The following is a 7,125-nucleotide window of genomic DNA, read 5'->3' on the forward strand; positions in this document are numbered from 1 at the left end:
CCAAGTACCTAGGCCATCTGCTGCTGTTTTTCCAAGTGCATTATCAGGGAGCTGAATTCAAAGTGGAGCAGCTGGAACTTGAACCAGTGTCCATATGGAATATCAGCCTCAAAGGCAGAGGCTTAATCTGATTGCTACAACCTTGACCAGAAGACCAGAACTTTCACAACTGCCTTCACTCTTGATGTGGAATCCCACTGCTGCTATTGACTGAATTTGGGTTACATTAGTTCTAATAAAGGGAATTATATGGAGGATGGAGAAGAAGTTAATTCTCAGAAGCTGAGAATTAGAAGTGACCAGGGATGGGAGGAGGGGAATACAGGAAGTCACACAACGATTCAATGGGTTCAATTCTTAGGATGAAGTTCTGGAGTTCAATGTTGGTGTTGATTTCACAAGAGTGTAAGTGTACTTAATGTATTTTATACCAAATAACCATACAGCTATAATTGGTCAAACTGGTAAGCTTTAGTTTGTGTATACTTTGCCACATTTTTTAAAACAAAGAATAAAGTAAAAGGATTTTGTTTCAAAACCAATTAACTAGAATCATCATCTTAGGGCTATTATTTTGGCAGTTAACACCTTTTAAGAATAGGTAAGTTTTCAATAAATTGTTTTTGCAAAATAACATAAAAGCAGGGAAAGGAGAGAGAAATCTTGAGAAGTATTCATGGGAAGAAGAGGAGTCAGTAGTATGAGTCATTCAGGTGAGTCACAGCTGTTTCCTGTATTATTCAAGGAACAATTCAGTCGCCTAAATGGTCATTTAGTAATTTATAGAGGCACACTGAGGCCGCCAGCCAATTATCAACATAAGAACACCAAGCCCTTCAAACTATGCTTGAAGAATGGGAACGGTGGCACAGTGGGCTAAGCTTTTGCTGGGGATGCCTGCACCCTGCATCCAGATCTGACCTTGTCCTTAATGGGCTTATAAGCTTATTGTGGAGTCAGAGTCCCCGCTACTCCATTTGTGGTCTAGTTCCTATTAATGTGCCCCAAAATGCAGCAGGAAAATAATCCAAGTGCTAAGGTCATGGCTACCCTTGTGGGAGACCCAGACGGAGTTACTGGATCCTGAATTTGGCCTGAAGCAGTCCCAAATGTTGCAAACATTTGAGGAATGAACAGGAGAAATAACCTAACCATTTCTCTCAGTTTCTCCCTCTTGGTGTCACTCCACCTTTCAAACAAATAAATCATTTTTAAGGACTGTATTTCAATGACTAGAATGAGCAACTTCAGGGGCTAGAGAACTATTTAATAAGTACAGAGCTGATGTTTGGGATGATGAGAAAATTCTGGATAATAGTGGTGATGGTTCTACAGTATTGTGAATTGAATTGAAAGCCACTAAATTATGACACTTTCATATGATTGAATTTTATACATTTTACTCTGATTAAAAACATTAAAAAGATCTACTTAGTCATTTGAGGTAAGAATAAAGTTAAAATCCTTTCTGGGGAAAATAAAAAGTGAGCCTTAAGGGAAAAGAGAAAAGATTGGTCAACACCATGGGAGTGGGATTCGATTTCACAACCGGTTGTTTAAGGATGTGATGCAGCATTAGTCACTCAGTCTGCAAACATCTGAACTGGCTCCTTGGCTGGTAAGGTCCTTCGCAGCCAGAACTTGTCCAAGTGGCCCCCATCTCTTTCTGCTTGGCCCTTTGTCTCCTCCCTACACTTTTCTGAGCCCTAACTGGTCATTTTCTTTTTTATATTGGTAACCACCCATGTTGAATAAACAAAATACTCAGGATAGAAGGGGATGATGTGGAGGAGGCAAATTTCAGAGTTAAGAAAACAGATAACTAATGAAGTGTGGAAGACTACAATTCGATTTCAAACAGGTTTAGCTATGAAAATGTTGCATGAGTCAATTGTTTCCAGATCTCAACAGGATGAGAATAAAAAGAGCAAACCTCGCCATCTATCAAAATGAGTTGACACAAGGTGGGGTGGAAGTTCAGGGCATGCACAGGAAGAGTGAGAAAGGGAGTTGAGGTCTTTTTTGTTAACTGGTCACTGAGAAAACCAAGTGTGTAATAAAAGTCCTGTGGGGCCTGACAGGATTCTGTGGGGTTGGGTAAGGAAGGAGAAAGGACAGCCTGGACAGCAGCAGAGGAACTGAGGAGGGACAATTTAATTCTAGTCTTGAAGGACATCATCCCCCTGACTCTCACAGAATGGCAGAGACAGTGTCAGGCTAACCCCAACCCAGAGGCTACACAGTCACACAGCCACTCCCCAAGGAGTTTCCATGGGCTTCCAAAGGATTACCATCTCAGGAGGAGAGAAAAGATGGGAAGGCATATGGTTCATGGGAAAAAATGAGCAGGTTCTGCCACTTTGATAGTCTTGGTCATCAGAAAATAAAGACCACACAGAACTCACCATGAGCTTCCTATAGAGCATGCCCAAAAGCAAACGTACCTTAAACACAACCGATGAGGTTGGCTGAGGGTGGAACCAGACAAAGCCTTGTGTTTTGTCTGATGAATACACCGGCAGAATGGACTAGTGACACTATAAGCCAGGTGCTCCCTTTAGGGAGCTCTCAGGGTAGACTTTCAGCTCCTTCATATTGTACAGAATCAAACTATTAGCTGTGCCTTCCAACCGTATCATTCTGGCTCAAGGATGACTTGGGCCATCCAAGTTTCTCCCGACTGCATACTGGTGCCTTTGACAAGCATATGGAATGCTAGGATAAAGGACCCAAGAAGATTAAAAAAACAAAACAAAACAAAAAAAACAACAGATCAGGCAAATAGGTACCAAGTGAATACCTCACAGAATATCAATTCAGACAAATGAATAATGCCCAGAGGAACCACCCAGTGCTGAAGATCCAGGGAAAGCCAAGTTTACATGAAATCAACCCTGGGGGCTTCCTAGAAAATGTCTGTGTTTAAACCAATAACGCTAACAGTCACCACAATTCATTGGAAATAGGCATGTTTTAGCCACTTCAGAGTAAAGGAAGAAAAAAAACTTTTAAACAAGTCACATTTTCCTCCTTGTAGGCTTCATTTCTTTAACTGCCAAACTCTGTTTATGGCTTTTACTAGAGGATTATAATTATCTATGTTAAGATACAGAAATTTATTTTAACATGTGCCCTATGTATCATTAAAATAATAGCTAGCAGCAGAGACATACATATACACAGATCTATGTGCATAGTCTCAGGTTTATTGAGTATAGATTTTGCATATGAAGATCATTACCTTCAGTTGCAAAGCAATCACTGTGCTTCGTTTTTCTGTTGATTCCTCTGTATCACTTTTAGTGGAGAGTTGGACTGGACAAACTCCAATGTCATAGTCAATTTTGAGGTCCCTTGAGGCTGTGAAAGAAGTGGAGTCCTGCATTGACAGATGGGATGTTTTGGCACAGAGTGGAGAGATTGGAAACCTGAATCCTCACCCAGTGTTGCCAGAGGAATCTAAGAACCTGCCCTTCCCTATGAAGATGTGTCCAAAGTCATGTCCTTTGGATAATGGCAGTGCCAAGAAAGCAGGGACGAGGGAAGGAACTAGGTATATTTGAGATGTTTTTAATTTTACAAAAACATGCTATGCAAACATGACTTCAAGATACATTCCAACTGCTTTCCACCTTGTCCCACTTCTAACCAGACTTTTGTCCCCAAATTCTTCCAATAAGTGTGCACAGGTGCTCACATCCCATGAGCTGGCTTCCCAGCTGTAAATCTGGAATAAGTACACCACTGACCTGTCTCCCAGTTCTGCTAATGTGGGGCTTGAAGAATTAAGTTTCCCCAAATGCCTTGAGACATGGACAATAGAGTGCCGTGCCTATCTGTCAGAAAGAATTCATTCGGTTCCCTGAGGCCTGACCTGAGGGTGAAGGGAGCTACGCATGTCACCCGGTGCCAGTATTCTGTCAAACTTGGAAAAAGGCTTTGGAGTCAAAGGGCAGCTGACTCACAACCTCTGCCCACACACATCCTATAGAAAGCTGGGATGGGTTCCTGGGAATCCTTCAGGCCTGAGGAACTGTCAACTGCTGTAAAGCATTTCCTTCCTCCCCATGGATTGGCTCTTTCCTGATTTTGGCTCTAGGATGACATGGGTGTGCGTGTGTCTGGTGGGAGAGCGACCACGGCTCTGGGTGAGGCTCGCACTGCCAGGTGACCTGGGGCTCCTAATGCTTCTTTCTACTGTAAATCAGGTGGGGCCTCCCTTTGCAGCTTCCTCTTCTGGATTTCTCTTCTACTTCTAATCTTGACTCTGTTCCCTTTTGCTATCTTAACAGTCTTAGGACAATCCATGCCTCATAGGTAATATTATCAGATGAATCTTGAAAGCAAGAATAACCCAAGTCTCCCTGTGATTACAAATAAATAAAAATGCTGTAGTTATGGTGAAAACAGTCCCTTGCAAAGCCTGGGCACTTTTGCAAATAGATTCCTGTTCAGTACATATTATTGCTAGGCAACTCTTTTTAAAAATCCTTTTTAAAGTCTGTCAAATGAGAGAAATTTTTAGAATTTTTGGATACCTGGTTGAATGTTGTGGTGCTGGGAAAGGCCAAGAGCATACCTTGGCATCAGCACAGCTCCTTCAATAGTCACTGAAAAGGACTTTGTTTTCCTTACATTTGTTGCAACAGAGATATAAAGGACAGCTCTAATGGGGACAGCATTCATTGGACCTGTAAAACATGTATGGTAAAAGATTTTAAAATAATAATGTTAAATTCACTTGGAACTCAGGGAAACCACATAGGCCGTCAAATGAGAGCTCAAATGGTTGTGTATCACAGATGCCACAGTAACAGCTAGGACTGTCAGCCCTGCCTTTGCAAGCATCTGGGGAGTAAATCAGTAAATGGAAACTTTCTGTCTACTATCCCTCTGCATGTAACTCTCTTTGCCTTGCAAATAAATACATATATGTATATTATAGACAATTAAGCCATTACCATATGTCAAAATATAAATATGTATATACATACATGCATATACATATGTCAAAATATATTATGTACATATCCTTGAACATTCATAGAAACACATGACAACAATGGTAGAGACTTTTTGAATTTAGGGTTCTAGTTTCAGAAGAGCTACTTTTTAAATATATCCCTTTAATATGATAATATTTGGCTTTCATTTTCTAAATTTTAAAATAATTGACAAGAAAAAACTATGTTAAGATATTTTCTCCAGGGCTAGTATTGTGGTGCCTCTAGTAAAGTTGCCACCTGTGATGCCAGATGTCTTAGTTGCTCTACTTCGCATCCAGCTGCCTGTTAATGTGCCTGGGAAAGCAGAAGTAACACAGATGAGGAAAGAGATTTTTATCACAAAACATAAACGGAGGGAATAGGGTTTCTAGAACCTGTGAATATGTAGGACTGAGCAAGAAGAAATGCAAAATTACAGGTAAAGGGCTTTACACAGTGTCTGGCCCTTTCAGAAATACATTGGTTATGATTACTGGGTTATTGCTTCCCTACCAGAAACTTTTTCAGCCATAAAACCACACAGCTGATTGAACGGAAACAAGGTGGCTTTGTCCCCTAGTAAGTGAAGAAGTTTGAGCAGGGAATGGCCACCACTTGAGCTCTTGGCCTGTCTCCAGCAGGCATGGAATTGCCATGGGAGACCATTGGTGAGAGTGTTGTAGCTGGGCTGTTTTCTCCCCGCTTTGGAATACAATGGTTTTATGGCTATTCATAACAGATGTGGCCAGCCAATTACAGACTGGAGATAAGTAATCACCTTGCATGTTCAGGCTTAATCTGATCACCTCTAGGGGTCAAGGAATTATATGGTTAACACAATGATTAAAGTCTGTTTTATGCCACTCTTCATGGACCAAAGTCTAAGACATGCATCACAGCTTCTTCCTTTCTGCAGTACATGTGTGTGTCTGTGTGCAGGCATGTGTGTAATTTATTTCTTTGTGCATGAATAAATGCTCCAAAGCTCAGCCGGAGGCTGTCACCCTAGCTTCCATTCCAGCTACCTGTTTCTATTGAGAAAAATGGGCAGCCTAGACTCCTGTGTTCTGCTTTCAGCTCTGCCAGAATTCCTTTTGCAATTCTGGGACCCTTGCTCGTTTGTGAAATTAGAGCAATCTCCCAATATTTACTTAGGTGTTTCACACAAAGCTGACAGTCCCCTAAAGCTGAAACTGCTCTATCATTCTCTCAATTCTTGCATTCTGGGTGCCCAAAATAGTGTCTGGCACACAACAGATCCTCAATAAACACCAAGCAAACGAATAACAGCTGGTGTGAGCCCATAAAATCATAATCTAGTGCATCAAGTTGATTCTGAGGCACAGAGAAAGCAACTCGGACTATTGGTCTTCTTATATTTTTTCTTCTCACTATTGAGACACTTTCATGAACATTTCTACCAAAACGTAAAAGGTATGTGCAACATGAGATGAACTGAGATTCTCCAAATTTTCTCTAGCAGTCTGGGATCTGGCCTGGATGAGGAAGAATGTCAGTGACCTGCTGGCTCTATTTGCATAGGGTGTGCCTGCCAGCCACTCCCGTTCCTGATGGAGGCTGTCCCCCAAACCTCTATCCTTCAGCTCCCTTTGATATGGTTAAGTTTAAGACAGGTCACAAGTCAACAATGCCTGGGTGTCCCAAGGGAAATGGCCAAGTAAGACATCCTGGTTTCTTGGTTTTCACATCAGGATTCCTGGTTGTTGACAAACATAGTGTGGCCAATGGAACAGAAGAACTGTTGACCGTAAGGATTCCAGATCTTGTGAAGGAAGTTAGGCTATCACCACTAGCGCCTTTGAATACAACCTGCCTTTGCATAGCCACTGCCATGACTGCCAGGTATGACTGCCTTTGGAGAGTCACTCACTAGCATGAAGTTGTCCCTTTGTTTTTGTACCACCTGATCAATAGAATTCTATACAAGACATTGTGATTAATCAAGTTGGGTCACATATCCAAGCTGCTTTTTTATTGGAAAATAGTTCTTTGTGTGTTTGTTTTAAAGGTGCACACACATAGATCACTCTTCTACTGATTCATTCTCCAAATGTTCGCATCAGCCAGGATTGGGCCAGGCTAAATCCAAGAGCCAGGACTCAACTCAGGTCTGCTATGT

The sequence above is a fragment of the Ochotona curzoniae genome, unplaced genomic scaffold, assembly GCF_017591425.1.
Source record: "Ochotona curzoniae isolate NIBS_2020 unplaced genomic scaffold, NIBS_Ocur_1.0 contig_64, whole genome shotgun sequence".
Lineage (NCBI taxonomy): Eukaryota > Metazoa > Chordata > Mammalia > Lagomorpha > Ochotonidae > Ochotona > Ochotona curzoniae.